Below are 10,725 nucleotides of genomic sequence, written 5' to 3'. Positions count from 1 at the left end.
CAATAACTATTTGAAGCCTTCCTCATTACCAACCTCTGCCCCCTCGCCCCGTGTTTATTCCGTAACTGTGCCCCTTACTTCATAGGACAAAATAATTGAAGTGATCAGAAACTCAGCTGTGCTACTGTCTCAGTTATCCCTCACCGGCAGGTATGGCTCCTTTTCTTAAGGAGCCTTTCCTTCCTGATTTAAAACATATTCCAGTCTCTTGTAATACAAAATAAAAGCCCTACATCGGGGGCGCCTGGGTAGTTCAGTCGGTTAAGTGTTTGACTCTTGATTTCGGCTCAGGTCACGATCTCACAGTTCTTGGGATCGAGCCCCGCATCGGGCTCTGCACTAACAGCGAGGAGCCTACCTGGGATTCTCTCTCTCCCTCTCCCTCTTCCCCTTCCTCCCTCTCTCTGTCTCTCCCTCTCTCTCCCTCTGTCTCTCAAAATAAATAAATAAATAAACATTGAAAGCAATAAAAGCCCCACATCCCTCTACAGGTACTGCCCTGTCTCCTTCTTCCCCATCACATCCACTTTAAAGAAAGTTTATCTATACTGGCTGTCTCCACCCTCCCCGGCTCCTTTCTTTAGCCCACACTGAACTGGGTTTTTTGTCATCATTCCACTGCACAACACCCACTAAGGCCACCAATGGCTTCCATAAGGACAAATACTATGGATACTTTTTCAGTCTTCATCTTACTTTACCTCTCGACAGTTTTGGACAATGTTGACCACTCCCTTCTTCTTAAAATACTCCTTTCATCGATTTCCGTGACATAACATGCTCTTGGGCTTTCTCCTACTTCTCTGGCCACTCCTTTTCTATCTCTTTTGCAGACCCATCCTATTTAACCCAGTCATTAAACATTAGAGTTCCTCAAAGCTTGGTCCAAGCACCTCTTCTCTTCTCACCCTGTGGTTTCTTTCTTTCTTTTTTTAAAAATATTTATTTATTTTTGAGAGAGAGAGACAGAGCGTGAGCTGTGGAGGGGCAGAGAGAGAGAGGGAGACGCAGAATCCGAAGCAGGCTCCAGGCCCCGAGCAGTCAGCACGGAGCCCGACGCGGGGCTCGAACTCACAGACTGCGAGATCATGACCTGAGCTGAAGTCAGACGCCCAACCGACTGAACCACCCAGGCGCCCCCTCACCCTATGGTTTCTTCACACACCTCCATCTTCCAGTTTATACCTATACACAGATGAATGACAAAGTTGTATCTCTCGACCGGATCTCTATTCTGAGCTCCACATCTGTATACCCAATTGCTTACTTGACATCTGTTGGCTATCTCATTAACCCTTCCAACTCAATATGCCCCAATTTGAACTCGGTCTTCTCTCCAAACTGGGTCCTCCGTCAGGACTCCCTCAGTGAATGGCATCATCATGCGTTCAGTTGCACAAGGCAAAATCCTCTCCCTCTGTCTCCTTCTTTTTCTCTCTCGCCTGCCATAGCCAACCCATAATTTTGTCCTATAACTCTTATCTCCCAAATAGCTCTTGACTCCATCTGTTTATCTCCATCTCTATCACTTACCACCCTGACCAAACCCCCATTGGCCTCTCACCTGGACGACTGCACAGCCTCCCACCTGATCTCTGCTTCTGCTCTTGGTGCCCCTCCAGTCTCTTCCATAAGAAAATCAGGGTGATCTTTTTTGAAATGCAGATTTGATCATCTCTCTCTCTCTCTCACACACACACACACACACACACACACACACACACACACATTTAGCTCCCTTTAGTGGCCTTCCATTACTCCTAGGATTAAAAACAAATGTGTTTCTTAATAGAGCTTATAAAGCTATACACAGTTTGGCCCCTACCTACCTGTCCAGCCCCACTTTGCAGGACGTTTCTCCTTTGTTTCTTGGGCTTCGGCCCACCAGCCTCGTTTTAGTCCTCCAGTATTTGGCATTCTCTTTCCCACCACAACACCACCCCCTGTGCTGCTCCCTGTACTTGGAATGTTCTTCCCATCCTTCTTCATTCGATTAACTTCTCCTCATCCTTCAGATCCAAGCTCATGCATCACTTCCTCAGGGAAGACTGCTACCTCCCTTCGCCTCCAGGACTGGATCAAACCAATCTATTCTAGGCTCTTATGACAGCCCGTACTTCTTTTTCACAGTAGTTGTCACATCTGCAGTTTTACACTGGTGTGTGCTTATCACTACTGTCTGTCTTCCCCACTACACCATGTGGGCAAGGACCGCCTCTTTCTTTGCTCACCAGTGTAACCTTAGTGCCTGGCATAGGGCCTGTCACATGGCAGGTGTCCAGTAAATATTTGCAGGCTAACTGAACAAGTGGATGTCGAGGGGTTGGAATGAAATAAGTCACGTTGGGATTCCTAAAGGAAGAATTGACAGGTTAGAGTAACGAAGAAGCTTACGAGATGAAGAGGACGGAAATCTCAGAGAACCCAAATTTTGCTTTTGGGCAACTTGGAGAATAGCAGTGATACTCATAGAAAATAGGAAAATTGGGAAGGCAGCCTCTCTCAGAAGAAAAATATGCAGTTCTGACTTGGGTAAGTGGAATTTGGGGTGAAGAACATCCACGTGAAAATGGTGCATAGTAAAATTCAAGACTGAGTCATAATTTTTCTCTGGTTCAGATCACCCAGAATGAAATCATGCATATTTACCATTGGGAAGTTAGCATTTTGAATTTATCCACCTGGGAAGCCTATTACTTATGATGTAGAAATAATTATGGTGGGGTAGACAATCTACTAACTTGTCTCACTGTCTTGAGCATTAAAATCACCTTTAATTTGCATATATAGAAATTCTGAGATGTGTGTAGGATGTTCTTTAGGATTTTGTGGTCATTAGCAAGTGGAATGAATGGCAATCAGAAGTCTGCAACTGACTGTACAGTCAGAGTTGACAAAAGTCACACATGTATAAAGTCGCCACACACATGTATAAGGGGAAAAGTCTACGTTATATAAAAAGCACTCTCCCACTTAATTTTCCAACATTGTTTCGATGATCAGAGATTCACATTCTGTTAGGCCCCATCGAGAAACTGCTACACTTCTACAGCACAATATTTATTTCAAGCTTTCTGCCTTCAAATTTGTCCGTAACTACAAGCAGAGGGAGAATTGTCAGGGTTTTTTGGTTTCCATTTTTGCAGATGGCTTTACCACAGCCAACTGGCTTAGCAAAGCTGTTAAAGTGTCACTTATATCACATTTGAGGAGTGTGGCATCCCAGAGCCTGAATCACTCTCTGTGAATACACTAATTGTTGAGAAAGAGTACACAATTTCCAGTTCTTTACAAATGATTCATGATGGAGCTGCATTTACTTTTTAGGAAAACAATAAAATACTGAATACCGCAGAAGTCCAAGTTATCTTCTTTGATGCAATATTCAAAAAGCACCGTTACAGGAGTCCTGATGAGTAACAGGAAACTCTTTCAGAACACAGAGGATGGGAGTTAGGTATGATATTTTTATCTGAAGAGGGCTGAGCTATAGATGTTAATTGTTATTAACACTTCCAGTAAGCGTTTCAAAAGAAACATAAAACTTAGAAAAGGAAAAACAGATGAATTGAACAAAATTGTCAAGCAGGTGGCATTTTAAGTACCAGGTATCTCTTGGAAAATAATGCAACTTACATCACTTCACTCGAATCCGAAGCCTGGATTTATATTTCAGCAAACCTCCCATTGAATCTTTGAGATGAGAGTTTTTTCCCAGAGGGATTAGTGTACCAAGTTTTTCCTCTAGTGTCTTTATTAACAAATACTCAAGTCTTCCTTAATTAAAATCACAGAATCTTTTTTTTAATGTTCACGTATTTTGAGAGAGAGCACGTGAGCAGGGGAGGGGCAGGGAGGGATTCAGAGACAGAATCCAGAGCAAGCTCCACACTCGGCACGGAGCCCCACTCGGGGCTTGATCACGTCACCGCAAGATCCTGACCTGAGCTGATATGAAGAGTCAGATGCTTAACTGACTGAAGCACCCAGGCACCTCCAAATCACACAATCCTAGCACTAAGTCTTGGAGACCGTATTCAACCACTTCATTTAGATATTAGGCCCAGAGAGGTACAGTGCTGACAGGATGAGATTTCCACAGATGAAAAAAGTAGAGAAGTAAGACAGTACATATCAGTGTTTCAAGTATCTAGTACCCATAAGTGCATGCCCTCAATTTACACAGAACCACCACAAACCTAGGAGAATGAAGAGACTCTACCTTAAAAAAAAACAAGGAAAGACAAACTTAGATAATAAAAGCCAAGTTCTGCACATGCTGAATAGCTCAAGAATAAGCAATCATCCAAAATAATGAGACATAAACCTTAGAAGAGAGTATCACTGTGCTAAACCAAAACAGAAAGGTGCCCTTGCAGGCCTGGGCATTGAAACTCAATGGGAGTCCCAAATTATAGCCATGCCCTGAAACAATACCTGCCTTGAAGAATCATTCATATTCCAAATAAAGGCAATCCAATCAAACGTCAATAGCTTTTTAACCAAGATTTATAGGAATTAAAGATTATTTCAAACCCCAAGTCTGTCAATGAATTACAGTGGGCTAGAGAGATGTTCAACTGATACAGAAAAATTATTTGACAAAATCGCACGTCCATCCATGATAAAATCCCTTGGCAAGTTAGGAACGGACAGCATTTATATCAACCTGATAAAGAACATAACCAAGAAACTTACATATAAAATCAACCATAATGGTGAAAGACTGAATGTCTTCCCTCCAAGACTGGGAACAAGGCAAGAATGTCTGCTCTCACCACTTCTAGTCAACATACTATTGGAAGCAGAGACATTCCAGTAAGAAGAGAAAGAAATAAAAGGCATTGCAGGAACGCCTGGCTGACTCAGTAGAGCATGCAACTCTTAATCTCAGGGTTGTGAGTTTGAGCCCCATGTTGGGGGGTAGAGTTTACTTAATAAAAAAAAAATTAAGTCATTGAAGATTACATGATTGTCCATGTTGAAAATCCCCAAGGAATCTTTAAAAAAAAAACAAAAACAAAAAACTCTTGAAACTTAGAAGTGAGTTCAGCAAGGCTGGATGGTACAAAATGAGCACTAAGCCAAGAGTTCTTAGACTTGACACCAAAAGCATGATCCACAAAAAGAAAAACTGATAAATTGGACTTCATCAAAACTAGAAGCTTTTGCTCCATGAAAGCCCGTGTAAAAAGGATCTTAAAAAGCAATCTGCAGACTAGGAGAAAATATTTGCAAAACATATATCCAACTAAGGACTAGAATATATAAAGAATTCTCAAGATTCAACAGTAAAACAAATCCAATTTTTAAAACTAGGCAAAAGACATGAATAGCTCACTGAAGAGGATGTACAGGTGGCAAATAACCATAGAAAAAGGTGTTCAACATCATAAGGCACCAGGGAAATGTAAATTAAAACCATAACGGAATATCACTACACACTACCAGAATGGCTAAAATAATAAATAGTGACAACACCAAATGCTGGCAGGTATGGAGAGAAAATGCATAACTCATCCATTGCTGGTAGGAATATAAGAAGGTACTGGCACTTTGGAAAACAGCCTGACAGTTTCATAGAAAACTAAACGTGCGACTACCATACGGCTCAGCAATGACGCTACTGGGCATTTGTCCCAGAGAAAGGAAAATTTGTGTTTACACAAAAACCTGTACACAAAGACTGTAGCAGGGTGTGGTGGGGGTTTTTTGAGGGGTGGCTATAGCCAAAACCTGGAATCAGTCCAAATGCCCTTTAATGGGTGAATGTCTAAACAAACTGTGGAAAATCCATACCATGGAATCCTACCCAGCAATAGAAAGGAACAAACTATGGATACACACAACCTGGAGGAAACTCAAGGGAATAATGCTGATGGGGGGGGGGGTGCAGAGCCAATGCCAAAAGGTTACACACTGTCTGATTCCATTTATTAACATTTTTGAAATGACAAACTTTTAGAAATGGTGGACAGATGAGGGGTTTTCAAGGGTTAGGGAGGTGGGGAGCAGAGGGAAGTGGGGAGAAAGGCAGGAGAGAAGTGGGTGTGTTTATAAAGGGCAACAGGAGGGGTCCCTGCAGTATTGAAAGTGTTCCCTGCCTTGACTGTGGTGCTAGATGCACAAATCAACACAGGGGATAGAATTATGTAGAACTTAATACACACAAATGGGTACAAGTATTAAACTAGAGAAATCTGAATACGGTTAGCGAGTTGTATCGACATCCACATTCTGGTCGTTATGCTATAGCTTTGTAAAAGGTTACTCTTGGGGAAAACAGAGCAAATTGTACAAGGGATCTCCAGCTGCATGTGACTCTACAGGTATCTCAATTGAAAAAAAAAAAAAGGCAAATGCAAAAGCCCACACCGTGCAGGTAGTTGAGTGATAACTGAATGTCCATTCCTACTGGAAGGACGACAGAAGCCATGGAGTCTGGCCTCCATCTTTGAAGGGCTTGCAGACATGTTTTGCCACATTCATTCTGTTTCCACTTGTGAACAAGTGATCATTTGCACAAATGATTTGCATGAGCTTTGGTATTTCTGTATTAAAGTGGGGATAATCCACGCTAATTCACAGGGGCCTGTGGGCTTAATTGCCATTTGCTCCTTCACTCTAGACAAAATTGTATTGTTGTAATCATTGGGAGCCAGAGAACAGAGGTATAGAGTAGCTGAATATTTATGAGGCATTTTGTTGCAGGTGTACCTGCCAACAGAATATTAAGTAGAACATTTGCTAAGGTACCAAATTCTGCTTATGATTTGGGTATATCACCTCATATTAAATCTTTGTGGTTTTCTAGCCTACATATTGCATCTGGCTTTTTCTTCCAATCACGACCTTTGGAAATATAACTCAGAATGTGTTTATTAGATTTGTGAGAGATAATAGTGACCAGAAACTGCTACAGACAGATCTGCCCATGGGGCAGAAGAAATACAAAACGAGCATCTTTAAGATGATGACAAAAATATACATGTTTCAAAATGGTGTCTGTATTCAGTTTCCAGGAAAGGACATGAAAAATGAATCCTGAGACAGGGAGAGAGACAGGTGAAACCTTCTATCTCTGAATCTATAGGAGAACGTCACCCTGTGCAGGGGAATACAAATAAGGAAGTTCAAGGAAACTACAAACAGCCTCTGCTTACCTTTCGTGATAAGAAAACGAGGATATCCCAGAGACTTGATATACAAGGGCCAAACCAAATTGCCTTTTAGCTAGTAGAACCCATCGCTATGGAACCTTTCCTATCAGAGCTGATAATTGCTTAGCGGGCTTAATAGTGGGCCAAACAAAGGCCTCAGAAAGTGCATGAATGATATAATCAATCTCTGCACATTCTAAGAATGGTTAGTTCACAGTAATTCTAAAGCAGCTGGAGCATTAGATCTCTTAATAAACCTGAGCAAATCAATAGCTCCACCGATACAGGGGCTCTGAGTTTCGATACAGTGCAGCTTTCCCGGGATGGGCTTGGTTCATGTTACTCCACTCTTTTCCAAGGGGATTTCTCAACTCCATAACCAGGGGCTCATTTCATCTGAGCACCTTTGGGAAGACTCTTCGTCTTCGTACATTCACAACTCAGAACAAATCCTTTGCCGGATCATGTGTCTGAGCTAAGATTAGGCGATTATACTCAACATAACCTGGAGAGGAAATTCAGGTTGTGCTCAGTCCCTAATGGTCACCTCAAGAAATTCCTGTCACCAACCATTCCTTTTTAAAACACTGTAGACTTTGTCACAGCTGAAACCTGGAAATAACTTCAAAGTCCTTCAAAGAGAGGTCATCGAATAAATTATAGGAGACCCTTACTCTCTCATACTAACCCACACCCTCCTCCCAAATAATCAGGCAACTCTATGTTCTGTATTTTCTGATATGGGAATGCCTCCAAAATATATGATTAAATGGATTTTTAAAACAGATACGAAGACTATGCACATAATGATGATCCCAACTGTGAAAAAGAAAAACAAAGACTATTTACAGGTAAACCAAGCTTTACATTGTGTCTGCAAGGATACAGAAGACATTGTTAACATTCATCACTTTCAGGGAGAGGCACTTAAGGCAAGAGGTTGACGAGAAAGGAGGCTTTTACTTTTTTTTTTAATTAATTTATTTTTTTTTAATTTTTTTTAACGTTTATTTATTTTTGGGACAGAGAGAGACAGAGCATGAACGGGGGAGGGGCAGAGAGAGAGGGAGACACAGAATCGGAAGCAGGCTCCAGGCTCTGAGCCATCAGCCCAGAGGGAGGCTTTTACTTTTAATTTATGTCCTTACTCATTGTTTGAATTTTTACCAGTGTATCTATTGCTTTTACTTTAAAAAATAAATCCATCTTTTAAAAAAATTTTGTGGGAATGCAAGCTGGTGCAGCCACTCTGGAAAACAGTATGAAGGTTCCTCAAAAAACTAAAAATAGAACTACCCTACGACCCAGCAATTGCACTACTAGGCATTTATCCATGGGATACAGGTGTGCTGTTTCAAAGGGACACATGCGCCTGTTTATAGCAGCACTATCAACAATGGCCAAAGTATGGAAAGAGCCCAAATGTCCATCAATGGATGAATGGATACAGAAAATGTGGTATATATATATACAATGGAGTATTACTCGGCAATCAAAGGGAAGGAAATCTTGCCGTTTGCAACTATGTGGATGGAACTGGAGGGTATTGTGCTGAGTGAGGTCAGTCAGTCAGAGAAAGACGGAGATCATATGACTTCACTCATATGAGGACTTTGGGAGACAGGGAAGATGGGCATAAAGGAAGGGAAGCAAAAATGATATGGGGACAGGGAGGGGGACAAAACAGAGGAGACTCATAGATGTGGAGAGCAAACTGGGGGTTGCTGGAGGGGTTGTGGGAGGGGGGATGGGCTAAACGGGTCAGGGGCACTAAGGAATCTACTCCTGAAATCATTGTTGCACTAGATGCTAACTAATTTGGATGTAAATTTTCTTTTTGGATGTAAATTTTAAAAAATAAAAAATAAAACGAAAAAAATAAAAAAGAATTTTTGCTACTTAATAAAAAAATAAAATAAAATAAAAATAAAAAAATTTTGTAATGTTTATTTCTTTTTGAGAGAGACAAAACACGAGTGGCGGAGGGGCAGAGAGAGAGGGAGACACAGAATCCGAAGCAGGCTCCAGGCTCTGAGCCGTCAGCGCAGAGACCGATGCAGGGCTCGAACTCATGAACCGTGAGATCATGAGCTGAGCCAAAGTTGGACGTTTAACTGACTAAGCCACCCAGGCACCCCCAAAAGAAACCCATCTTTTTTTTAAGTTTTTTTTTTTAATGTTTTTATTTTTGAGACAGAGAGAGGCAGAGCATGAGCAGGGGAGGGGCAGAGAGAGAAGGAGACACAGAATCCGAAGCAGCCTCCAGGCTCTGCACTGTCAGCACAGAGCCCGACGCGGGGTTCGAACTCACGGACTATGAGATCATGACCTCAGCCGAAGCCGGACGCCCAACTGACTGAGCCACCCAGGCGCCCCAAAAGAAACCCATCTTGATGAATAGTTAAATTAATAAAATAGCTAGTAAAAATGGTAAATCAATTTAAATTGCTAAAGCTTATGTTCTTTTCCCTTGCAATTCTACTTTTACTAATGTGCCCTATGAAATTGCTAGCCCACGTATAGCTAGATGTACGTACAAGGAAATTTATTACAGCATTATTTGTAACTGCAAAAAATTGGAAGCAACTTAAATGTCCATCAGTAGTGAGTTAAATAAATCATAGTACATCTATACAATGGATAAATGCAGCCCTAAAAACAGATGAGGTTGATCTAAATGTACTGATACATCTGTGATAATATTAAGTTAAAATACATCAAATGACAAAATAATATGTATGTACGCATATATTATTTTTGGTTTTTTTTTTTGAAAACAAAACATAATGTGCACAAGCACACATTATAAATCTATAGAAAAAAATCTAAAAGAATAGATACCTCTGTGGAGAGGGTGTGGAGTAGGTTTTACTTTATATTCATGTACTTTGTCTTGTTTGAGTTTATATTATAGTAAACTCCATATAATAAACAACCATAATGTATTGCATTTGTAATTTTTTTTAGTTTTTCTTTGTTTTCCTTTTTTTTTTTTTTTTGAGAGAGAGAGGGCTCAAGTGAGCGAGGGGCATAGAGAGGGAGAGAGAGAATCTCACAAGGGGTAGAGAGAGGGAGGGAGAGAGAGGGTTGGCGGGGGAGAGAGAAGTGGGGCTCACCCAAAGTGGGCTTGAACTCACAAACTGAGATCATGACCTAAGCTGAAGTCAGACGCTTAACCGACTAAGCCACCCAGGCACCCCTATTTTTTCTTCTTCGAAGTAGGCTCCATGCCCAACGTGGGGATTGAACTCACAACCCTGAGATCAAGAGTCACATGCTCTACCAACTGAGCCAGCCAGGCACCACCTGCATTTGTAATTTCTAAAACCAAAGAAAAGATGCTTAAAAATGACTCCAAAATAAAATTACTAATGACTGGCAACTTGCTGTTGTTATTATTTATCACTGTGTTGTCTAAATATTCCAGAGACATCTCCAACTATAGTGAATACTTGCTTATTAAGTCCAGGTAGGGTTCGTGGTTTTCAGGAAATGTTCCTCAAAAGCCTTGTTCTCATGAATATATAAATATATACATATATAATTTATGTGTCAATAGATTTAT

The 10,725-nt window shown here is 41.1% G+C and overlaps 1 non-coding gene across 1 annotated transcript; it reads right to left on the bottom strand.

The window, feature by feature from the left end:
* Positions 1-10,388: 10,388 nt before the first annotated feature.
* On the bottom strand, positions 10,389-10,461 carry TRNAK-CUU (transfer RNA lysine (anticodon CUU)). The gene has a single exon. It is a non-coding gene; the product is annotated as a tRNA-Lys (tRNA).
* Positions 10,462-10,725: the final 264 nt, after the last annotated feature.

The sequence above is a fragment of the Lynx rufus genome, unplaced genomic scaffold, assembly GCF_022079265.1.
Source record: "Lynx rufus isolate CCGP_SWC_20201006 ecotype Redwood Valley unplaced genomic scaffold, mLynRuf1.p SCAF_19, whole genome shotgun sequence".
In the NCBI taxonomy this organism is placed as follows: domain Eukaryota; kingdom Metazoa; phylum Chordata; class Mammalia; order Carnivora; family Felidae; genus Lynx; species Lynx rufus.
The sequence above is the reverse complement of the archived record's forward strand: the minus strand, read 5'-3'. Positions and strand labels throughout refer to the sequence as shown.